The 14257-nt window shown below is 41.1% G+C and overlaps 1 protein-coding gene across 4 annotated transcripts in view; it reads right to left on the bottom strand.

Moving 5' to 3' along the window:
- KLHL32 (kelch like family member 32) overlaps positions 1–14020 on the bottom strand; it is a 181808-nt gene extending 167788 nt beyond the window's left edge. Inside the window, exon 1 of one of the 4 annotated variants that reach the window (XM_031680209.2) lies at positions 13681–14020. The gene's annotated coding sequence lies outside the window, so the exon portion shown is untranslated. The remainder of the gene's footprint in view (positions 1–13680) is intronic. The other 3 variants (XM_031680210.2, XM_031680212.2, XM_031680213.2) reach the window with 3 other exon arrangements.
- Between the last annotated feature and the right edge of the window lie 237 nt (positions 14021–14257).

Raw genomic sequence — 14257 nt, 5'->3', positions numbered from 1 at the left:
GGGGTTAACAGAAATATTCCAAAAGTGGAGTGAGGTGATGGCTGCATAACTCTGTATACATTTACTAAAAATGATGGAACTGTACATTTACAATGGGTGTACTTTATAGTCCATAGATGAACTCTCAGTAAAGCTGTTCTCAAAAAATGATGAGAACTGTGGAAAAGGAACAGTAATATAGCGTATGGAGAATTGAGAGGGAAGCAGTGGAGGTGGTGGGGAGTTTGCCTTTTAGACGGGTGATCACAGTGGGCCTCACTGAAAAGGTGACATTTGAGCAAAGACCTAAAGGAGGTGAGGAAGGGAGTCTGGGGACAGCCAGGAGGAGGACCATCCCAAGCAGAGGAAACCAGGAATGATGTGCACAGGTTCTAAAGCAGAAAAGGAGGCAGTGAGACCAGGGCAGCAGTGGGCAGGAAAGAGCAGAAGGTGAGGGCAGCGGATAAGGGGGAGAGATGGTGCACACTGTGTTGGTTCATGGGTTAGAATCTACTGCAGTTTTGAGCAAAAGAGTAAGGTGATCTAACTCAGGTTTTCAAAGGATCACTCTGACTGTGGTATTGGGAAGAGTCTATGGAAGGCAAAGGAGACCAGCTGGGAACCTGTTGCAGCAGTTTACACAAGTGATGCTGACTGGGGCAATGGCGGCAGCGGGAAGGTGGTGAGAAACGGTCAGATTCCAGGTATACTTTGAAGGTAAAGCCAACAGAATTTCCTGACTGCTTGGATGTGAGCTGTGAGAAAAAGAAGCAAGGATGACTCTACATCTCTGGGCCTGAGCATCTAACGATGGGGAAGCTCTGGATGAGGCAGGTTTGGGGGAAAAAAGTTAAAAAGTATGTATTGGGCAATTGGCTACTCAACTGTATTATCTATGTCAGTCACTTCACATAATTTTGGTAACTTTCTTTAAAAGGCCAATTTCACTATATGGTGAGTTTACCCATTCTTTAGTTGAGGTATTTTAGAGGAATAAATTGGTCATGCAAAATGCAGTAACATTTATTTAAAATCCTGCTTCTTGGCCTTCTTTTTATCCTTAGAACTCCTGAGCAGCTTATTTTCTTATAACTTCTTAATTATACTTCTAAGGACATTAGATCTAACTTGCTTGGAAAGGTCTTGCTGTTGGTCCAAGTAAACCATCAGAAAAGTGCAGGGACACCAAATGGTGGTCACTCATCTCTCAGTAATTCTTCTTAAACAGCCACTGAGCTGGGAAAAGGCCCAATTAATGAATGTCAGGGTATGTTCATGAAATCCACCTCCTATAAAAATATCAACGTTAGGGTAAAATTCATGAAGCGTCACAAAGAAATGACAAAATTCAAGGTCAATCCCTCTTGTGGGTTTTTTCTCTTTAGGAGAAAGCCACTGTAAAGAGATGAAGGTAGAAGATGGGAAGGTTGAATTCCCATCTGTAGATTTAGACAATACCAACTCTCATTTCCCAGTGTAAAATACAGATTTTTTTCTTTCTTGCACTTCTAAATTCACATGTATGTGTCCGGGTCTCTCTATTTATTCTGCACATTTGGCCACCGGACTTCTCCATGTGATCATTGTCGTTAATACACAAGTTAGAAATACACATTAGACTCAGCAGCTGTGCCCAAGGCCATTACTTCCTCTAATTTGGCACAGATGGCCAAAAAGATGATTTTGGCAGAATAACCAAGCGCTAACCACCTAATGAAGCTGTAGCCTCAAAACCAACTGATGGTAAATGCAATTTTACAGTTATCTTCCCTTCTCCCTCTCCCCCTTCCTCTCATCTTTGGTCCTTCACATACAAGGCAGAAGAAACAGCACACCTAACTCTAACTTGGCAAAGCTCTAAACATGGCATTTCATCTGATTTTCTGATGAGGAAAAGGTAAGTCAATAAATTCTGAAATGGTCATTCTTTAGGTCAAAAGACTTTTTCTCCAACTCAAAAATATTCCTGCAATAGGGACTAAGCTGGTTTGTACCTAACAGTATCAGAGAAACCATCACAATAGTCAAAACAATGATTAAATGACCATGGACAAATTAATACAAGTGTGGTATCTGCCCTTCTTTCACACACTCACACACCTCAAAATGACTTCTCTTAAAATTATAAGTAGGCATAACTTATGCAGAACTCTGATCATCTTCATAGATGTCTACAATTCATTTATAATTTCACAAGCTGTCTAATGGCAAGGTTTCTTTTACTCTTTATCTATATGCCGGTGCTTAACAGTTGCATATCTCTTCAGAATGCCTGATAGTCAAATCATCTGATGCTCTAAGATCATGACAGGTAAGAAAGTCATGAAATTCCCCTCAGACAAAAAAGATGTGCATACACACAGTCACACTCTTGTTTCAGCCAGTCTCTAAGGACAGAATATTAAATTTAAAAGCCATTAAAAACCTGCAAAGCACCCTCTAAAACTTCCCTAAAATGAAGAGCAAATGACAATTCAAAATTATAGCTTCTCTGCTCCCAAAATCCTACTGTAAAACTCTATACTATTCTGCCACAGTTCACTACAGACCTGTTAATCAATGACTCACAGGATTTCATCCTCAGTAGAAACTGTATTCTCCAGTTGGCTTATATAATGCCACGTAATCACCATCAATGCTCTAAGTCTAAAAAGGTATAAAATAGAAAGCAACTGATTTTATCTTGTGCAGAAATGTCCATCTTTTAATTAATCAAACTACTTCAATGTTGGGTAAAACTGCAATAAGGATATTTATAAAGATGTTCTCTGCAGTCATCCACCTGATTAGTTGTACACAGATCTGAGCGGAAAATCCTAACTTCTGTTTCAGCAGTGAAGATGTTACTCACACATCACGATTCCTATCCAGATGGGGCACTTGGTTAATAGAGCATTGCCTGCAGTGTTTAAACGTCCACTGAGTATCCAGAGGGCTGTGCGACCTCAGAGCTGATTTATCTTGCTATTTTTCGTTAAGTGTGAATGATGAGGAAGCTGAGGCCCAGATACAGGTGGCCTGGCGGAGGGTCCTTGGGAGGGAGAAATAAGAACCAGAGTGTGAGCAGGTCACTGCTCTCGTCCTGCAGCTCCGGGACTAGCCCTACCATTAGAATCACTCAGGGAAGGTGGTTTAATACACGGGGGCTCAGCACCAATACAGATTCCAATACAATAAACACAGAGACTCCAAGAATCTATATTTTAAAACAACTCTGAGGATCAGCCTGTCTGCAACCGCTGGGCTGTGTTTATTTGTAGAACAGTGATCATAAATGATTTTTTAAAGCAAGGTTCTAGAACGGCCAAAGAAAGCAATAATAGAGTTCTTTTAGTATAAACAGAGTTTTTGAAAAATGTGTCTAATTTTGCTCTCATGATTCTTACCATTACCCCAGTTTATAAAAAAGGAGACTCCCCCCACCGCCCCTACAGAGTTAGAAACAGCCACTCTGACTTCATGGGCAGGCCCTTGCTCTCCCGATCTGCCTCACTGCTCCTGTCCCCAGTCTCCCCTCACTCCACAGAAATATGACCAGTGAGGAATATTCAGTTCTGCTCTGGGACCCAAGTAACCACAGGTAGAAAAAGCCTTAAGAAAAGGCCTTGTCAGCCCTGGCACTGCCCTTAGGAAGCCTGGAAGTGGCCTGGGAGGGGAACGTGCTGGCTCCCCACTGATGGGTGCTGTGCCACCACACTGACAGATCCTCTCCTGAAAGTCTCAATCTGCTCCCATCCCTGAGGTCAACCATGAGAGTCCAGATAAGAAGAGGAGAGAACTAAAAAAGTTCTTGAGTCATTGATACCTGGGCTTCTTAAATATCTTGACCCATGGTTGCTTACTGTCCAACTTAATGAGCTCACTTAACGTTGAGACGCAAGAGGTCCCCTTTCATCTTGCGTCCTGTCTCTCCATCCATCAGCACATAAATAAATAAATAAAAGGAACAGCATACCAACAGCTGCTGAGTGAGGCACTGCACATTTGCACATGAGCAAAGAAGGCTGGCAACAAAAGTCTGACGCCATCACAGGATATGGTTTTCCAAAAAGACATCAATATAGAGGGAGCAGAAGAACTCCAAGAATACAGTGCCCCGAGAGAAAAACACAGTAATCAAGGCACATATTTAGGGGGTCTGGGAATTTCATGCCCCATTAGGTCTAGGGGTAAAGTATGTGCTCATTTACAAAGGCGATATATAGAGCTGATGCTACCACAAAGTTAAACCATATAACTGACTCTTGTACAATCCTGTGCTTATCAAATCCTCAGCCACAGAGAGAGGTGCTGGCCAATGAGTTTCACCCACATCTGCAAACTCCTTCGAAGTTACATACATCAAATATATTAATATTCCAGCTTAAAGCAACTAATAATACATAGTGACAACTAACTACAGACTTCTGGAGAGCAACACTGATAGAACAATGTGGAACACAGAAATCAAAAGTTGACAACTGACGTGGTCAGAAAAGGGAAACTCATCAGAAAACCCCACAGATGACACCAAGATTCACAAATTAGAGTTTCAGTGAAAAGCTGCATGTGCGTAGAAGGGCCTTAGGGATGAGCATGAGTTTCTCAAATGACATCTGATCAATTAGGAAGCCTTATCTGTAGGTGATAGTCAATACCTTCAGAAATGATAAACAGATTCAACTCAAAGCCAAAGAAGATAAGCTGTGCCCAAATTAAATCAGATTGTAGGTAATTAATGTTTCCATAGAAGAAGAAAACAAAACCTCCATTCCATATTCCTTTAGGCTTTGAATTCTTAGAAAAAAACCCAAAAAACCCAATCAGCCATATCAGCTCAAGGACATCAGCCTGAGAAAGACTAGTGAGTCTTTGCAGCTGAAGGGTTACTGGATTATATCTACACTACTGCCTATCACAAAAACAGCATTTTTTTAAGGTCTCCTTTCAGGGAATGTCAAACCAGAATAGATGAGGAAGCAAGTCAAAGAGAGACTCTATCAAAATAAATCTCTTCCATTCAGTTATCTACCTCAATTATGAACCTTAATTTCCAAAATAATAACCATAGCTGTCACTTGGGAAGTGATTGAGAATGTGCTTATATTTAGAGGCCTTTTTCTCCTTTATCCTAATACAGGATTTTGTAACTTTGCTGGTCTGTGAACTGGATGTAAACACAAAATCGGGCACTGATGTCATCTGGCTTGCCAAATTCTTCACCCTGGAATTCACACCTCACTATAATTAATATCTACTACATACTGAATCTTCTTTCAAATATTACCATATTCTCTTCTGGATTCATAGAGAGTAAAGAAATGAGTAAAGGATATTCTGTCTTTGATAAACAATCACAAATTTAGCACCAGCAATTCTCTAAGCCTTTCTTATTTTAGGTATCTAAATTAACATTATTTACCAACTACTGAACATACATTTGAATTATTAAATTGAAAAACATTTAAAGAAACACTGCAATAAATAAACACACACATATATACATACACACATGAATACATACATACCAGAGCACATTTAGCACAAGAAATAGTCTTTTCTGTAATGATGTGCTTTGTAATTCACTGCATGATAGAAACAGAATTTAGTTTGGTATATAGGTTCCTAAAATTTACGGTTCAAGCTACCTTCCTATAAATGTTCTTTGTTATCACCACTACAAAAGTCACCAGTTTGGCAAGCGGCTAGTAGTTTCCACTGCTGTCTGGGTTACCCCAAGCCTGTGAGCTGGGGGGTGACCTGAAGAAAGTCAGGATACACTAACCTCATCTGCACTCCTAGGTCATCAGAAAACCAATGAGAGCAAAAAAGCAGAAAGATTACTCTGCCATTTGTGAGCATGAGGAGGTAGCTGGCTGGGGCGGGACAGGGGACAGATAGTGGTAGAGAAAAAAGAAAAAAAAAGATTTAACTAGAGAATATTCTCTTTGGGAAGACTTTAATCCCATCCGACTTGAAAGTGAATTTGAGGACTTTTTTTTCCCTAGAGCCCGTGGAGCTCGTGACCTTTTCATAAATTTACATAATTCAGCTTGAAGGGAAACCCCTAGGTGAATGGAAAGATGTTGGCAACTAGAGCATGAGCTCAAAGAAAGACTATGTCTGTACCCACTAGGTACTAGGTGCTGCTTTTATTAATCCACAGGGGACACAAGGGGCAGCTTCATGCTTTTTACAGATGGGGACCCCTGAAGAGAACTTATAACAGAGGAAACTGACATTCCTCCCTTTTCCCTGTGGCTAGGCTGGGGCTCCAGGCTCTGCAGAAAAGGGGGAAGGCTTGCCAGCGCTGCCAACAGACATTAACTCCAACAGACACATCCCGCTCCCCAGGAGAGCCAGCCAAGTGGTCCACTGCTCACGCAAAGCTCCATCACACAGAGGCCAGCTCCTCTCTAAGGCTGCCAGACTGGATTAAGACATTTTATATGGTACATACAATTTAAGTGAATTCTATCCTCATTATAAGGACGGCAAAGGTAGAAGGGGAAGGAATTTCTAAGTACTGAGGTTTTATTATGCACGGGCATTGTGCTAGATGTATTCTATGTATATCTTACTGAATCACAGACTAGCCTTGTCATCAAGGTAACAGAATTCCCATTTTACAGATGAGGAAAATGAGACTGAGAGGGGATATGCAGCTGCACTCTGGACCACAGAGCCTAGAAGCGTCAGGATCAGCACTCAATCCAGGCACCGAGACTGTCATTCCTTCGGCTGGGCCATGTCACCTTGCATGTACAATGTGCAAGAACCGGAAGAACTAAACTCATAAATGAGAAGGCTTCTGAGGAACTCTTTAAAATGAGGTACCAGAATTTGTGTTATAAAAAATTGCAGAATGCCTCCTCCACCGCTCTTGGCGTCTGTCCCATTAGCATTGACTGTGTTCCCACTGAAGCAATCAGCCTGGATGGGACTACCTATTTGAACAGTATCCTGTATGCCAAACAAGCTGTGCTTGGGAAGTGGGGGTGAGGGAGAGAAAAGTTCTACTTCTAAGTAACTGGAACGAGCTCATCTGGCATAGAAAGTAGAATATATTATACCTCAAATAAACATGTGGGAGAAAGTCAAGAGTCTATGAAAACTGCCAAAGATTTTCTTTCTTCATTTAAAAATCATCTTATCAGTCAGTAATTTCAACCTTGCAAAACTCATTTAAATGAATTTATAGCTTTCAGTGCTTTTGCCATATGTAGAACTAATCTGACTCCAAGTCAGGTTTGCAAAGCTAGTTTTTATACACAGTTCTTTTTAAAATCTCACCAAAATTTATAGTGCCATATGTCTAAGTGAAGTTAAACTAAAGGCATTAAGGCATCACAATGTACATATGGAACAAGGCAAGAAAGTTGAGTGCTTCTTCCACCTCTGAGGTCAAGATCTTGGCATGAAAGACCCTATCAGCAATGACAGAACAGGGAAAAGATGAACAAAATGAATGTCATCTACTAATTCCCTATCAAATTACCCAGGACATTCTTCAAAGAACTAAAATAAATAATCCTAAAATTTATATGGAATCACAAAAGACCCAGAATTGCCAAAGCAATACTGAAGAAAAAGAACAAGGCTGGAGGAATAACCCTCCCAGAATTCACACAATACTACAGAGCTACAGTAATCAAAACAGCATATTGGTACAAAAACAGACACATGGATCAATAGAACAGAATAGAGAGCCCAGAAATAAACCCACAAACTTTTTGTCAGTTAATCTTCAACAATGGAATTCAGAATATACAATGGAGAAAAAACAGTATCTCTAGCAAGTGGTGTTGGGAGAACTGGACAGCTGCATATAAATCAACAAAGTTAGAACACTCCCTCACACCTTACACAAAAATAAACTCAAAATGGCTTAAAGACTTAAATGTAAGACAAGACACTATAAAACTCCTAGAAGAAAACATAGGCAAAGAATTCTCTGACATAAACCTTAGCAGTGTTCTCCTAGGCAATCTACCCAGGCAATAGAAATAAAAGCAAAATAAACAAATGGGGCCTAATGAAACTTTTAAGCTTTTGCACAGCAAGGGAAAGTATAAAGCAGACAAAAAGACAGCCTAGAGAATGAAAAGAAAATATTTGCAAATGATGCAACTGATAAGGGCTTAATTTCCAGAAAATCCAAACAACTCATACAACTTAACAACAAAAAACAAACAATCCAAAAATGGGCAGGAGACCTAAACAAGTAATTCTTCAGTGAAGACATACAAATGACCAATAGGCATATGAAAAAATCATCAGCACTGCTAATCATCAGAGAAATACAAATCAAAACTACAATGAGGTAATCACCTGTCGCCAGTCAGAATGGCCATCATTAAAAAGTCCACAAACAATAAATGCCGGAGAGGGCGTGGAGAAAAGGGAAACCTCCTACACTGCTGGTGAGAATGTAGTTTGATGCAGCCACTGTGGAAAACAGTATGGAGATTACTCACAAAATTAAAAGTAGACTTATCATATGATCCAGCATCCCACTCCTGGGCATATATACAGAGGAAGCTCTAACTCAAAAAGATACATGCACCCCAATGTTCACAGCAGCACTATTTACAATAGCCAAGACATGGAAACAACCTAAATGTCCACTGACAGATGACTGGATAGAGAAGTTGTGGTATATTTATACAATGGAATACTACTCTGCCACAAAAAGAATGAAATAATGCCATTTGCAGCAACAAGAATGGAACTAGAGACTATCATACTAAGTGAAGTAAGCCAGAAAGAGAAAGAAAAATACCACATATCACTTATGTGTGGAATCTAAAAAAAATGACACATACGAAGTTACATACAAAACAGAAACAGACTCAGGTATAGAAAACAAACTTATGATTACTAAGGGGGAAAGGAAATAAGTTGGGAGTTCCACATTTGCATATACTAACTATTATGTATAAAATAGATAAACAACAAGTTTCTATTATATAGCACAAGGAACTAACTGTGTTCGATATTTTGTAGTAGCCTATAACAAAAAAAGAATATGAAAAGGAATATACGTATTTCCACATGTGACTGAAACCCTATGCTGTATGTCAGAAACTGACACATTATAAACTGACTATACTTCAATTTTTTAAAAACTTCCCAATAAGAGAGAAAGTAAGATGTTCTAGTGTAAATTCTCAAGCTCTACTGCCCAAACTGGAAGAAATTCTGAAATAATGCTAACCAGTTATGGAAGGAGGGATGGGGAGTAAGACACTGCCTGACAGAGACATATCCAAGTCTACCTCCACCAAAACCAAAAGCCCCATTTAATAAGAAAGATGGGCTCCTAACACCATTTGTTCATAATACTTTCTATTACTTGCCAAATATATCTGTGAAAAGCAAATCACCACATTGGCTTATCTTGTACTTGATGGGAATTAAAATCCCTCTAACTTCAAAGTGAACCCCTATCATGCCAAACGTCCTCAGTGCTAGACTCTTGCCAGCTATGCCATGTTTTCTATTTCCTTTCGTCCTATTAGCCTGTGGCCATGATTCCAACAGGAAGTCACCCCACCCCACCTTCATCACTGCAGATCTAGTACTTAATCCAAGTCTAACCTCCACTTACCTGTCACATTTTTTTTCATATTTCCACTCAGGTAACAAATAACAAGTTGACCCAGTCAGGATCAAGAGCAGAGCACATTTATCTGTCACTGAAGGCTTCCCTCTGGGTTTGAGTATAGACTTCCAAACATCTAACACACAGCTTACATTTCTCCTCACTTGTTCCACAGGTATGAGACTTCATCGAAGGTGTATTTAACATTAAAATCTCTATCTGAAAGAGCCTCCCTACCACTCAGTCTATGACCCTGCTAAAAGAAAATGTCTACATTGGTATGTTCTTTTCTCATCTAGTTTTCACAGTCTGCTTCCCATTTTTGAAAATCCAGATACTTGTCCATTCTAGTTGCATTCATGTAAAATATCTATATATGCTTTCTTTCTACAAAAAAGTGATAACATGAGAAGAAATTATGTGCCAGATGTTGGATGCTAAGGGTACAGACACACCATAGTAGTTAATGGGTATTTACTGTATACCAGACTCTGCTGAGAGAGCATAATGCTTGGTTTATCCTTTGCCCTTATGTTCAGTCTTCTAGAAGAGTCAGTACCACTCTCTCTGGATTCTCCTCTGTCTGCAGCTCTCCCCTTAGTCTCCTTCACCCACTTGTCTTCCTCTACCTCCTCCCAACCTCCCCAGTTCCTTCTTCTTGCTATACTCCAACTGGAGACCATATTTCTTCCCACAGCTTGTGTCATCCCTTCAGCTACAATGATGAGTTCATCAGCGTCAGAGATCATGTACGTTATCCTCTCAACTCACAATTCCAACTGACTGTCTGGCAGAGCCTTCCATCTTTTGACAGCTAAGGGATCTTCATTTACTATAATCAGACCCAGTCATCAAGGTCCGGCACTAATCCTCCTCCTACACAGGACTTATCTGACCTCCACAATCAGAGTATTTTTTTTTCTTGTATCTGTGCTTCGATGGAACCTGAATTTCTGTTGCAGCATTTAACAGACAACTGCCTCAAAATCACAACAATGTACATGTCTATAACCTCCATCAGCAAACTGGCAGAGAAGGGTGGGTGTGAAGTGAGGAGAGCTGTTGAGGTTTACTTTTCTCTCATTGGTCCAGTTTAACTTCACATAATCTTGGATTCTTCATCTGTCAAATGGAAATAAGATGCTCACTTTATAGAGATGTCGTGAAGACAACAGGGAAAGTAGCTTGCATGTACAAGGGGCTAGAAAAGTAGAAGCTGCCAGGAGCACTACGTTTGTTTAGTCTGAATCCTTGAGGCCAGAGATATCTCCACAGCACCCAGCCAGGACTTTGCTATATTAGTATTACCTGACACCTGTGTGGCTCTTTACTAGAGGTGCAACACATTTCCAAGAACTGGAAACTGAAATGCATTTACTTATTACTGAAGCCGCCTTCCAAAGGGTGATTTTAGAATAAGAGAACTACTAGAAACCACTGTCCAAATGTGAGCTTTTTCTTTTTTAACGAGACCTCTTTGGATCCACAAAAGAAATGATGTGAATAAAATAGCACTTCTTTCTGACTACCAGGTCTGCTTCTGTGAAGTCTATTGACATCTCTGTAGTTTTAGTAGACATACAAGAAAGTGGCAGCTTCTCAAAAGATATTTGTTTCATTATAAAATTATTTAAGGAGTAAATAGCATTTTCTCTGCCAGGGTCCTGGAAACAAATGTACCTCTGAGTTCCCACTTATGTTTTTGTTCCTTTGGAATCTTTCAGTATTCTGTAGTAGGTATTAACTAATTGCCTAAAGCCCTTAATAAGAACTTTTCATTGAAAAGCTCAGGATGTTCCCTTTTGTGACCAACTTTTTATTGGTACTCCACTGACTTTTTCTATACTTTCAAGTCCTATGCCCAGAAAAAAATTAAGCCAGGAACATAGAAAGTTATAAATTATAAATGCTTTTGTTTAACTAGATTCAAAAATTCCTCAAGTTTTGGAGCACTTCATGCTCCTTTATTTTCTCTGCAGTATAAGAAAGAGACCTAGGAACCATCAAAAACAAACTTGGACCTGTTTATGGAAGAAAGGATGTAGAGCATTTTTTGCAGAGATTTTAATACCAAAGTCAGAAAACTCCCAGTCACTCTCATAATGATGGATGTATTTGTTTATATCAGTATTCTATTAGAGAAAAAATCGTTTAGAATTGAATGAGACCTCAGTAGGACTCACTGCAAACTGGCAGGTCACAGAAGGATTTTTAATGTGGTCCTTACAGATTTTTTAATTGAAGACACTTCATTTTTTTAAAAAAAATCTGAAAGTTTCTTTTTTTCCTTGAAAAGCGAGAACGTATTTAGAACCAGGGTGGCAACAACCAGCAACACAAGTAGGAGCTGCCCCCTTTATAGTGGTTTCCACATTCCAGAGGCCACAATCCACACCCCTTTTCTCCCACATGTCTCCCCCTGGACCTGCACACACTGGAAATGCAGACACGGGACTTTTTTTTAAAGCAAAGAACCTGGATCCAAAAGGACCCTGCCATTCACTAGCTCTGTGACCTTCAGCAAGCACTGAGTCTCAGTCCCTCATCTTTAAATTGAAGATAATTCTTTAGCCTCACAAGGTTGTAATGGGGATTAAAAGAGAAGTGTACAAGTACTTTGTAAACTGAAATGTAAAATGTCTATCATTGTTATTCATTTCCCAGCCCCTTGTCAGTTGCATAAATCCCCTCTACCTACCTATTACTGCACATTATTACACTCTTCATGACACAGTTTAAAATCCAAATAAAAAGAATTTGATATATTTCCTGGCCTCACTTAATAAGAGGTAGAAAAGAGGAACAAATATCAAAGGAAAACAAAATGAATTGCTGAATTCCAGTGGGTCTTTACTAGGTCATTTCCATTTGTGCTGAAATTAGTGCAAAGTGTAATTCCTGGACTGTTGATCTCTCCAAGTGCTGTTACAAGTCCACCCATTAGGCACCTGAGGTCTCAAGGTAAAACTGACAGTCCAGTTATTAGGGGTTCCTGTGAGATAGGTTCACTGACCTCCTCACTGGGCAGCACCCAGTGCTCCAGTAAAGGATCCAATCGATCAGAAAAAAAAAAAAATCAACAGGATCTATAAAGCTTTCTCTGTGTTTCCTTCCTTTCTACATTTTAATATAAGCTCTAAAAGCTTAAAATCTGCTGCATTAAGCCATGGCACACATTTTATATCTATCTACAAGTAGATGTATGTCAAAAAATCAGTAAGAGACTTGAAGGAAAACAGAATCTTTTCAGAAATGGGCAGAGGTGCAGAAAATTGCACTTAGTGATGCAGTGGATATAGAAATATTAGCAAAGATGTATGTTAGGAATGCTGTCTCCTTACATGAGGCATTCACATATGTATTCCTGTTCTGGTCATTTTGCAACAGAAGATCATCCTTCTGTGGGGAACCACAATGAATTCATCTTCTGCTTTTAATGTTAAAAAAGTCACGCCTGAATTTGACACAACATTGTAAAATGATTATAAATCAATAAAAAATGTTAAAAAAAAAAGTCACGCCTGAGTGAACTGCAAAATATAATGTGGAGAGGGGAAGAAAGGATTTTAATTGGAATCAGCTTTCTTTATAGGATCACCAAAATGGGAGTAATTTATGATTCAAGACACAATCCGTTGAAAAATTCATCTGACGAATCCTTTTTAAAACACTCCATATAGTGCAATTACCGCTCTTCTTGAAGTTGAATGAAACCGTCGCCTGAATACAGATTAGCGAATGCCAGATTACCACATGACCCTCAGTATATATTTTATTTTAAAAATCAAAATAAATAAGAGCATCATTGAAACCAGTTCTTTCAATAGACGCCCCAAGGCTGATGTTTAAGGAGGTCTCCTTGGCAACCAAGGAGCAAAGTACATCTTGGGCTAGGAGGAAGGGGGAAAGGGGGAGCAACTCCAGGGCTGGGTAGAATAAGTAACCAGGAGTAGTAATTGCTCCCGCTAGACGACGCTGCTAGAGGCTAAACGGGCTGCATGCCCCTGAAATTTCAACTCTAGTCTCGCCCCGACTGGCTCACCAGCAGCCTCCCACCCTCTCCCTCCAGTCTGCAGGCACCAACCCCGAACACGTTATGAGGAGAGAGACTAGCTTACCCTTTGGGGTGAGCGGTCTGCTGGGTTACGTACCCAAGGTGGCAGCGCAGGCACCAGGCTCTCCCTGATGCACAATGGCCCTGCTTCGCCCCACGATGCTGAGGTTAAGAGGAACCGCAGCAGCTTCGCTCTGCCGGTTTGGGGATGCGGTTGTTAAGCGCGAGCGCGCTAGCTAGCGTGTGTGTGTGTGTCTGCGCTCCCGGACTCTCCCGCAGAGAAACAGTATTTCCTAGCAAATAAAGGCAGCAGCCAGCCCTGCGGGTGGCGCGTCCAGCTTGCTCTGCGCTAGGCGACAGCGTCAGCCTAGAGACGCACCTTGGCGGACCCGCGCGGGCTCAGACCGCGAAGCGGCTCCGCCCCCTCCGCCTCCGGCGAGCCAGGGCGCACGCACGGACCCTCCCCCTCCGCCCGCGAGCACGAGCGCGCGCGCCCCTCCCCCCAACCCGCGCCGCCGGCGAGGCGCGCACGCCGCGCACTCCGGCCCGCTCCCGACGGCGAGCCGGCGCGCACCCGCTCTCCCCGGAAGTCCCCCGCCTCCTCACAGCCCCTCTTCACGCTCCCTGGCCCCTGCGCCGCC

This window comes from Vicugna pacos, chromosome 8 (genome assembly GCF_048564905.1).
Source record: "Vicugna pacos chromosome 8, VicPac4, whole genome shotgun sequence".
Taxonomy (NCBI): domain Eukaryota; kingdom Metazoa; phylum Chordata; class Mammalia; order Artiodactyla; family Camelidae; genus Vicugna; species Vicugna pacos.
The sequence above is the reverse complement of the archived record's forward strand: the minus strand, read 5'-3'. Positions and strand labels throughout refer to the sequence as shown.